Source organism: Cyprinodon tularosa, unplaced genomic scaffold (genome assembly GCF_016077235.1).
Source record: "Cyprinodon tularosa strain WSP-4 unplaced genomic scaffold, ASM1607723v1 ctg283, whole genome shotgun sequence".
Lineage (NCBI taxonomy): Eukaryota > Metazoa > Chordata > Actinopteri > Cyprinodontiformes > Cyprinodontidae > Cyprinodon > Cyprinodon tularosa.
Window position 1 is genome coordinate 269614 of NW_024038989.1, and position 11095 is coordinate 280708.

Below are 11095 nucleotides of genomic sequence, written 5' to 3' on the forward strand. Positions count from 1 at the left end.
TTTCTGCAGACAGTTTTTCTACAGGGAATATCTTAAAATCAAAGTTAAAAGAGGAGTTGGACGTTTCAGCCACAGAGATCAGTTGATCAATGCACAATGATAATTCAGGGAATGATTTGTATGTTGCCATTATTGGTGATTATACATTGCCATGAAATAAGTCTGTGTGCTCTTATCTTCATTAATCTTTTTTTAAATCTGTTTTTCCTGCATGTCCCCTTTACATGTAAATGCAATTACCTTTTCATGAACAAAGCATGCATCAGTTTTGCCTATGATAAGTATTGCACCAAGTAAAAAAAACAAAAAACAAAAAAAAATAATATTGATCCAATAAATGAGGTGAAATGGTTTGGTTTTCTTTATATCAACTTTAATCATTAATTTTAGTGTGCCTCAAGATTGTGATTTCAATACCACTGTTATGTCTGGTTTAAATTATCAGCCTTTTTAATAATGTCTCACATTCTCTTCTATGCAGATGATATTCAGTTATACATCTATTCTAAGCCTCCTATACTCTTTTACTGCATATCTAACTAAGGGCCACATGCATCAACTGACACGGGGGGAAACAAAGCAATCACGCTCATTAAATTCCTCATAATAGTAAAATAACAACATATAACAACATATTCTAAATACAATATACAAAGCTTGTATCAGATGCAAGCTATACAAAACAAAAATATTTGCTCAAGAAAAGATGAACCCCTCTCCAGTCTACCCCCTGGTGACCCCCTGCCTCACCCTTCAGTGGTCTGTTAATCAGTCCTAACCCCTGTATTTAGAAAAGGCAACAAAATTCAATAAAGTCGACACATAGATGCAGAATAATGCAATTTCACTTTAAAGCCAGCAATCTATTTCAGAGTGCGATAAACTCACCATGCTATAGCTCTCTTAAAAAGGCTGGTAGTCCATCCACTTCTACTCTTACACCTGCTGTGCAGCTCTCCAACAGGCATCCACAGAAAGACACAGGCAGGAGAGAACCAGAACCGACCTCTGGAGTTTTTAACAGTTGTAGACAAAAAAACAACAAAGAAATGTTTTGAAAGCTGTCATTCACTGACAAAGCAACAATAAACTTCTTTAAACAAATGAAAAACACGAAAGAAAAACCAAAGAGGGAAGAGAGAAGAGAAGTTATCCCATGTTCAACCTGTCACATCTGTCCTATTTCAAAAATTAACTTTGAAGAGCATCTTTAAAGTCTGTTTGAAAGACATGTTCTGTTTTTTTTTTATTTTGATTGATTTTGGGTTAATTCATGTAGATTTTGATTTATTTAGGTTTCTTTTTTGTTAAAATAAAACAACATGGAGATTATTATACATGGAGATTTATATGTACACGTACATTTAAGATTTAGCGTGTTAAGTTGTCAACTCATGAGCAAGCTGCTTTTTGCAATCCAGCAGGAAGGTAAAGATAGGATCTTGCAGGTGTGACGTCACTCTGCAGGGGGTCCAAAGATAAAAGATTTAAACAATTTTGGCATTGGAATTTCAGATTTAAGGGAGTTAGAAAGTTCACTTAGTAAAAGTGCAAATAATTAATCTGATTACCGATTACTTTTAAGCTGGTTGAACATACTGCGACAGACTGGTGACCTGTCCAGGGTGACCCCACCTCCCAAGAACGTGGCTGGAGATATGCACCAGCACCTCCTGATCCCACTGAGGGATAAGGTTAAAGAAAATGGATGGTTGAACATAGTCCGTTCTCCCAGATTCTATCAAATCAGTATTGATACCCTCAGGGGCGGATTTAGGAAATTTGGGGCCCTAGGCAAAGACAGGCAGGGGGGCCCCTGAGAAGAAAACCCATAAAACAGACCCATTCTACAGATAGAGAAATGTTAATAGAATAGACATCCATTATTTGTTCTAGGTTTTGTCCCTCTCTTCTTGTCCCTTTTTCCTCTCTATTTATCAGCGTTCTGATGGCATTTTAGCCAAAGGATTTTTATCAAAAACATAATTAATGTGCACAAATAAGGATTAGTTGTATTAACCATACATGGAAACAGAGTTTTATGGGGCCCCCAGGAACTTGGGGCCCTAGGCAACTGCCTAGTATTGCCTAATGGTAAATCCCCCCCTGGATACCCTGCTAGTTGATGTTCTTGACAGAAAGACGGAGTTGCTTAATCATATTCTGCTTAAGGCCCCATAAGATCTTGTCCGAGTCCTGGTTTAAAAGTAAATTAATTTTAAAAAGTGACCCAAAATTGACTGTCAATAAATGTTCTACAAAATTGATATATTTATTTGATTTCTTTGATTTGTACTGTCTGTTTAGATTTATGTGATATTTTTTGCACAAAATATATAAGTGAATATTGTAACAGTTATGTTTTCAACTGTAAGCATTAAATTGATAAATGTTATTCGCATTTTTTTTGGCTTTATCCTTTCCAACAACAAAAAAAAGGCGTCGCGCAGGTAGCTCCCTTTCCTTATGAGCCGTCCCCACCAACTTTCAACACAAAGTTACACCCTTGGTTGAAAAGAATTTTCAGCTGAATTGAGAAAAGTCAGATCCTTGTTTCTACCTTTAGTAACAGAATGTAGATGTGTAAGTCTCTGATCAGCACCACTAGAATAGATTTGAACTGGTTTTAACTTGGATGATCATGTCACACCTTTGGTTTACACAGGTTATGAAATATTGCTTATTCAAGACATATTTCTGCACTACTACAACTATTAACGGTTTTCATGGGTTATTTCTTTCAGATTATTGATTAATTTGCTAAACAAAAGATCCTTTGGACTGTCTTCATGTCTTCTAAACAAAAGCATTTCCTTCAAAACTTTTACACGCATAAGTCCATGACAGCACCTTGATGTCTCATAACAACAACTCTAAACCTATTTCCCTTACAGTTTAAAGCACAGAAAATGTATCCTGTCAGGAATTAATCAGATTTATTTGTTACTCTGTTATCCCATGTTTTTAACCCTGTGGAATGTCTGGAGGGTTTCAATGTTTATATCAAAGGTAAGGATTATAAGTTTTAGTCACCTAAAGCCACTTAATATCATGAGAGTTGAGGTGTTAAAAAACATAGGAAGCCTTTTTATTTGCATTTTAGCAAGGGCCCGCCACAGCAAACACAGATTTCCAAAAGCAAACTCCCCCTGATCTAGCTAGAGAAACACAAACATGCTGATGTGCTCTCTCTGCAGCAGAGACGGACAGATGGACGAGTGCTCTTTTACAGCCTCTTCTGCTCTCAGTGCGCTAATGTGTCTGCCTGTGCATGTGTGTTTGTACGCCCCCTATGCCTAGCATAACGCTGGCAGCGAGATGATGCCAAAGTGGGCATCTGGTCTGTGGACTATCACGGGGGAGAAGAGACAGAAAGGAACTAACAATCTCTTCTCCTTGGCTCCTTCCTCACACAGATCTGGATGATGCCACCCATCTCTAATCATGCAGACCAGACTCTCAGGGAGAAGAACGCTCCAACCAAGTGACCCGACAGAAAAACAACCTGTGGATTGAATGAGAGGGCTGGATACAATTTAGCTGTGCCAGTAGATCTATCTATCTATCTATCTATCTATCTATCTATCTATCTATCTATCTATCTATCTATCTATCTATCTATCTATCTATCTATCTATCTATCTATCTATCTATCTATCTATCTATCTATCTATCTATCTATCTATCTATCTATCTATCTATCCAGTTCACTCTGTAGTCCATTTCAGAGTTTGCAGCCAACCAGCAGAGGCAACAGAGTGAATTTACCCTCCATGTTTCCCCTCCTTCTCCTGACTCCTTCCTGCTTCAGTCTCACTCTCATTTACTATACAGGAGGAGCTAAAACACACACACACACCTGCTCCAGAGCATGCACAGCTCCTCTTCATGCTCACGGAAATAACAGAGCAGAGGTTTTGAATTCACCAACCTCTCCTTCTTAACTGTCCACCAGACTCTTAGACTTAGACAACTTTTATTGTCATTTTATATACACAGTGTATAAAAAATAGTTTCATTTTGTACAGCTTTCAGACAGTGAATGAGCAGCAGCTTAGTGGTGAAATGAATTTCCATTTCAGAAAGTGCAGCAATGATCAAATGTAAACAGTGTGGGTGAAACACAGTGCAAAACAAATTGATTTGGAAGTTCAGAGCAGTGCCAGGACAAATATATATGGTGCAAAAATGCAGTAGAAAAACATTTTTTTTAAGTTGAGTTCTTTTTGGTTTTCGTTATCAGTGTGATGCAGAGTCCGGGACTTGATTAAGAGTTTTTTCAACAGTTTAGCTGTCAGATGGCAGTGGGGAAGAAGCTGTTGCAGAATCTGCTGGTCCTGCATTGAATGCTGTGAAGCCTCATCCTAGAGGGCAGCAAGGAGAACAGTCCATGGAAGGGGGTGAGGGTTCGCTTATGATGTTATTAGCTTGGAACACGCAGCACTAGGATGAAATGCCATTAACTCTGAAGAACCTCCCTGTCCCAGTCACAGGAAAACATCCCGCAGCATGATTCTGCCACTACCGTCCACTGGAAAGACTGTTCACCATTGTTTTCATTCTGAGCCCAGCATTCTGTTTTCGGGCTATAAATGTTCACTTTTAGCTCCACCAAACCAGAACTTCCCCTTACTGATAGCAAAGATAGCCATCATTCACTTCACTCATAGCAAGATTCCTGCAGTGTACAGCTCATAGGTTTCCCGTCTACAGCTTCTCTCACCTGTGCTGGGAGTCCCTTGCATAAATGTCCATGATTGTTTTCTTATGGTTGCTCCTGTGGTTCTCGTTGAACAGACAAATATGGATAGCTTTTATATAGGGACACACTTTTTCTATTTTCAGATGATCCACCCCACAAAGCTTTACAGGATGTTAGAAGCTTGAGATACGTTTTTACCCCCTGAAACTGCTCTAAACTTTTCTACAACTCTATCCTTGATCTCTCTGGTGTGTCGTTTGGTCTTCAGCTTGATACACCTCTGATGAAAAATTATAAGTTGAGGAAAAAAGTAGCAATTATTTGACTCATAAGCTGGTCTCAGGCTGAGCTTAGAATGCAAACAGGAGAAAAGATGAGTGAAAGCCAAAACAAATAGAGAGGGTAATTTACTGAAAACAGTATTTAAACTCAATCAGGTAGTTCTTTAGATGATTAAATGTTTAAGGCAATAATGAAAAAAACTAATCCTAATGTTTACAAAAAGAAAGCGAGTAGCTCCTCTGCTCTTGCTGATCGCTTCAAAAGTGGGTTTTGACATGCCTGATGTCAGTGTTTCCAGTAAGCTGAGGGGGGGCGTTGCTTCATGTGATGCAGCTGCTTTCATGAAGGGCATCGATAGTCTAGAGCTGACTTTTTTGTAAACCTCCATCACTGCCCTTCCCTGAACACTTTTAACTGGAAACAGTTGCTTTTAGTTGCACCTTTACGCTAGGAGTGTCTGTCTGACGGTTAGAGCAGTGCAGTTGTGCTCTGAGAACTTTGCAAGTACCTGTTTGATCCCCATAGACTGCCACTTTGGGTCTCTGAGCAAGACCCTTAACCCCACACTGCTCCCCGGGCGCCACACAGAGGCAGCCAGCTGTTCTGTGCTAAAAGGGATGGGTTAAATGCAGAGTTAATCAATGAAGTTCTATTCTCTCCTTTTCTGCTCGTCACATTCTTTAAGCCACATTTGCAAACATCTATCCATAGATTAATGGGGGCTGACATGTTTGACGTTTATAAAGGACCTGATTATGGATATTGACTAGCAAATATGGAGCGTAGAGAGAGAGAAACGGACGTGAAGAGAAACCAGTGAAGAACAATTGAGAACAATGAGGTTATATGAAAAACAGTGAGGTTATACAATGATGGAAGAGTAAAAACATAAAATCCAAGAGAGCTAATGAGGTGAACATGTAGCAGCAGGCTGGGGAGACCACTGAGCAGGGAAAATGATGTACAAGGAACTAAACTAGAAACAAAGGAAAACTACAAACCAAGATGCATAAAACGATGTGATGAGCTTAAATACACTGAGTATAGTACACAAACACATATGTAAGACGTTTAATCTATTTATCTATCTATTTATAGGAGGAAAACCATGAAAAGTGGCCACAATGGCTCCAACAGATATCTGGGGAAAAAAACCATCAGAAATCTGAATCCAGAGATGCGCAGATCTAACCCAGGACTATGAAACATGGGTGGGTTGTTTTAGTATTAGAAGAAAACTAATATATATTGTCTATACATATATTGTCCTGTGCTTAGGGCCTGTCATCAGCAACAATCAGGTAATTTTATAAGTCTTCCTTTGTCATTATAGAAAATCCATCTAATTCTACACTTAATCATATGTTACACTCACCGGCCACTTTATTAGGTACCCCATGCTAGTAACGGGTTGGACCCCCTTTTGCCTTCAGTTCTGCCTCAATTCTTCGTGGCATAGATTCAACAAGGTGCTGGAAGCATTCCTCAGGGAGTTTGGTCCATATTGACATGATGGCATCACACAGTTGCCGCAGATTTGTCGGCTGCACATCCATGATGCGAATCTCCCGTTCCACCACATCGCAAAGATGCTCTATTGGATTGAGATCTGGTGACTGTGGAGGCCATTTGAGTACAGTGAACTCATTGTCATGTTCAAGAAACCAGTCTGAGATGATTCCAGCTTTATGACATGGCGCATTATCCTGCTGAAAGTAGCCATCAGAAGTTGGGTACACTGTGGTCATAAAGGGATGGACATGGTCAGCAACAATACTCAGGTAGGCTGTGGCGTTGAAACGATGCTCAGTTGGTACCAAGGGGACCAAAGAGTGCCAAGAAAATATTCCCCACACCATGACACCACCACCACCAGCCTGAACCGTTGATACAAGGCAGGATGGATCCATACTTTCATGTTGTAGACGCCAAATTCTGACCCTACCATCCGAAAGTCGCAGCAGAAATCGAGACTCTCTGTAAACTCTAGAGATGGTTGTGCGTGAAAATCCCAGTAGATCAGCAGTTTCTGAAATACTCAGACCAGCCCTTCTGGCACCAACAATCATGCCACGTTCAAAGTCACTCAAATCACCTTTCTTCCCCATACTGATGCTCGGTTTGAACTGCAGGAGATTGTCTTGACCATGTCTACATGCCTAAATGCACTGAGTTGCCGCCATGTGATTGGCTGCTTAGAAATTAAGTTTTAACGAGCAGTTGGCCAGGTGCACCTAATAAAGTGTATATTTTTTTTAATCAACCATGAAACCTTGGAAAGCCCTTTTGCAAGACAAATGTTAAAAAAACTTCTGATCAGCTGATGAGCCCGTTTGAATTTAGATACAGCTTTCAACCATAAACCTACTTTATTTGTTTAGTCTTTTGCATGTTGAAGTTTTACTTAATATCTGGTTTCAATTATAATGTTAAATGGAGTTTACTTGTAGTGTAATGTTCTCCCAAAAACCCCAGTGGCCTTCACAGAACAGCAGGATTTATTCTGAGATTTAATTAACACACGCAACAGAGACACACTATTTCAATGGATTTTTCTGTTTTTTTTGGTTTATAAATGTTTATCATATGTTTTATTGATAGAATCTGGAAAACGTATAATTTTCGTATTTACATAACAGTTCTACATAAATGTTTGCTCATCTTGAAGCTGTGATTACAAAGTGTGGGGTGTCAATTTCACTGTCAGAAAACTCTAACTTTTATTTTCAAAGTTTTAGAATGTAAAAAGGGTTTCTCTATTTTATTGAATAAAAATGTTTTGGTAAAAAGGAAATAACAAAAAAACATCAAAAAAGATCCTGTCTTTGGTGAAAATAGTTTTTGGACGAGACCTGTTTTTGGTGAAACGATGCAGATTATAATCCAACCGCTGGTGCAACCTGCTGAGTGTGCAATGACTTCATCCAAATAGAAATAGTTGTTTGCAGCCTATATGAAAGGATTCAGATCTGAAAGTATTTCTATCCTTAAAATTTAGCATGTTTTCACCAAGAGGAAGAAGGAAAGCGTAAAAGGATGTGAACACCTCATCAAGAGCTTGATCTGCGACAGAGGTGTGCAATCTTTGGCCCAAGGGCCAATTTGTGCTCATCGTAATGACTTGTTTGGCCCAGGAAGAATGGCACCGATAAAGAAATAAAGTATGATGGCATTTTTAACTAATTAATATCTTTCTTGATTAAAAGCATAAAATATACACCATTTAATTCAGTGTTTTTGCAAGTAAAGCAATGAAACCAAACATCCATGGAGTTTTACTTTTACTGTATTTAAGTGCATCTATTTATTAAACTTATGTAAACAAAGCGGTACATATAGGAAAAACCCACATCCTTATAACGAAAATACACACTAAAGATATAGATGTATAATAAAGCCTTGTTATCTTTTGCTGTTTTGTACATTTTTTTTTTCTAACAGGGCAACCCCATAAAACAATTTTTCTAGAGAAATCCGGTTTTGTAAATCATCAAAATATTGTCTTTTTATTTTTTTTGAGCAGGTTGAACAAGAGAAAAGATAGTGAAAGATAGTGATAGTCACTTCGAGCAACAGGGTGAGATAAATGCTGCTTAGAAAGGACTAATGATGATTAAGAGGATAGAAAAAGACACTGATGTGAGACGCACAGGTGTCTCATGCAGAATGCATTTCCTGCAGAGGAAGTGGACTTACTTTATTGAGCCCAGATGTTTTACTGAATTTGTTCCTCATAAAACGGACCATAAATGATCCACTTTTACTGTTTCCAACCCAGATACTCAGTTATCCCACTGCCACAGCTGTTTACATAAGTCTATAGGTTAGTTTATGTTTTGGTGCAAACTTCATATATTTTTCCCCCTCCCATTTATAACGGGAGTAATAACCGGATTTAATAACACTGCAATAACTGTTCAATAATCCTGTAGTATCAGAGCCTTCACCTATTTCAGTTACCTCAATTATTAAGTATTCATTTAACAAACCAGAAACTGCCCTGTATATATCTGGATGCACCGTTTATACTTTTCATCCTTTGTGCACCTTCTGTTGTTTATAAGAGCCGATTTCACAAGTGAATATCTCCATTGTGAGATCATTGAAGTTCTGTCTAATCTAATCTAATTTGAAATACATTTTTTTAGTTATTTTTAGTTAAGTCTGGTTGAGGCGAGACTTCTCCAGAACTGCATCTACTTAGCTTTTCTCTCACTCATGTATCTACAAGCATATTGCCATTACTGTCTTAAAAGACTTACGCACTTTTCCCTGACACTGCAAGGAACCATAGAAATACTTCCCAGCATGTTGTGAGAGCATCCACTGTCACTCTTAATAAGATTCCTTTTTTAATATAAGGAAACTTAAATAGAGAAAAAGCTAATTTTTGTTTGTCTGTTTTTGCAGAAGTACCAGCCCTATATAATTGTTCTCCTTGCCTTGCGTAATGATGACACGACAAGAAAATGGGGAATAACAGTGATTAAAGGATTTTCTGTAACTGATGAGTGAATCAGTGGGTGCTTGTGTTGTTGACATCAGCCAATGAGGCCGTTTCTCCAGATGACCCGCGTTGACATGTCCTGGTGTTGTCATGAAGTCCAAAACATGCATTACGATCTAAATTTAGAAGTCAGTCTGTCATATTGTTGTTCATCAGCACCTTAATCTAAAAAACAAATTATCTGAACGTGAACAAGAGTGATGAGAAGGAATCCAGTTTTTGTTAAAGCAAACAGTTAAGCTTTAAATAAAGTTTTCTTTCAATTATGTCTTTCCCGGCTGAGAAGTGATTTATTTTCATAGCTGAATAAAAGACTTCTTTTATCTAAAGGGTCACATCAAGTTCAGTTTATCTTCAATCTTGCAGAATCACTTCACAACAAAAATGCCATTTTACTCATTCAGCTGATATATCATAAAGTATTGTCATTATCCTCAACAGACTCATAAAACTGGAATATTGCAAATTTCTCTTTTAGGATGACATGAAAATCATTAGTTTTCACTGAACTCCTTTTGGTTTCTAATTTGTTTTATACAGAGATTTTACTCAAGTAGGAGTAGTAATACTTTACAAGAATATTACTCAATTAAAAGTAAAAAGTGCGGCACAGTAAACATACTCCTGAAAGTATTTTTTTTTTCAAATTGTTAATCAAGTAAATGTAACTGAGTTAATGTAACTAATTGCTTCCCATCTCTGTTTAAACATCAGGATGTAGAAGCAGAACTGGACCAATCAACATGACAGCTGTGTTTCCATTACAAATGGAAGCAAAACCCGAAAATCAAAATCTCCCCGGAATAAGTTTGTTTACTCAAAAACCCATTAGTAAACAATTATTTACAAGAAATTAAGGCAAATGTTTCTTGGAGAAAAGATAAGTTCTACCCACTGTAACTTCCCAGACCTGTTCTTCTGTAAAGCAAACAGCAAAACGTGTCATTCTTTACACTGATCTCATTACTCAATTACCAGTTTCCAACAGATGGTACTTTTTTGTGGCAATCTAAATAGCAAAAAAAAAAAAAAATTGTCTCTAGGAAGGATATTTTCTCTGGCTTGAATACATATATAACGTTGTATAAATGTAGGCAGAATTTCCCTTAAAAGCATGAATGACACCTTACATGTCGGCAATCTGCATAAGTGAAGATACATCTGTGTTTGCTGTGGTTTCAGCCTGGTGTGTTTTTGTCAACAGGGTCTTTACATGGTCTCCTATTGACAGCAAAAATTAATAATACCTATTTATGTGGATTTTTGTGTTTTCACCTTTTAAATTATTTGTGTAGCACTTTCAAAATTAACATATCCTGAAAAGAAAGAAGATCTTGCATAATGATGGAGGGCATGTGCATCTCATTAAACCTAAATTGACATAATTACCTTTGTGGTCATGGTATACTCCTGTGAGTGTGCGTTTGTCTTGTTTACTGGATATGGTTTTTCTCCTTTGCCTTTAGATCCTTGCTGTTAGTGTATGTTACCTGTGTCATACTCATGTTTTGATGCTAACATGCCTCATTTTTCCGTCTCTCTTTCTAACCAAACAAAGTCTTGAGATCAGTTGTGTTCCCTTTCTGTCATACTCTCTGCTATTT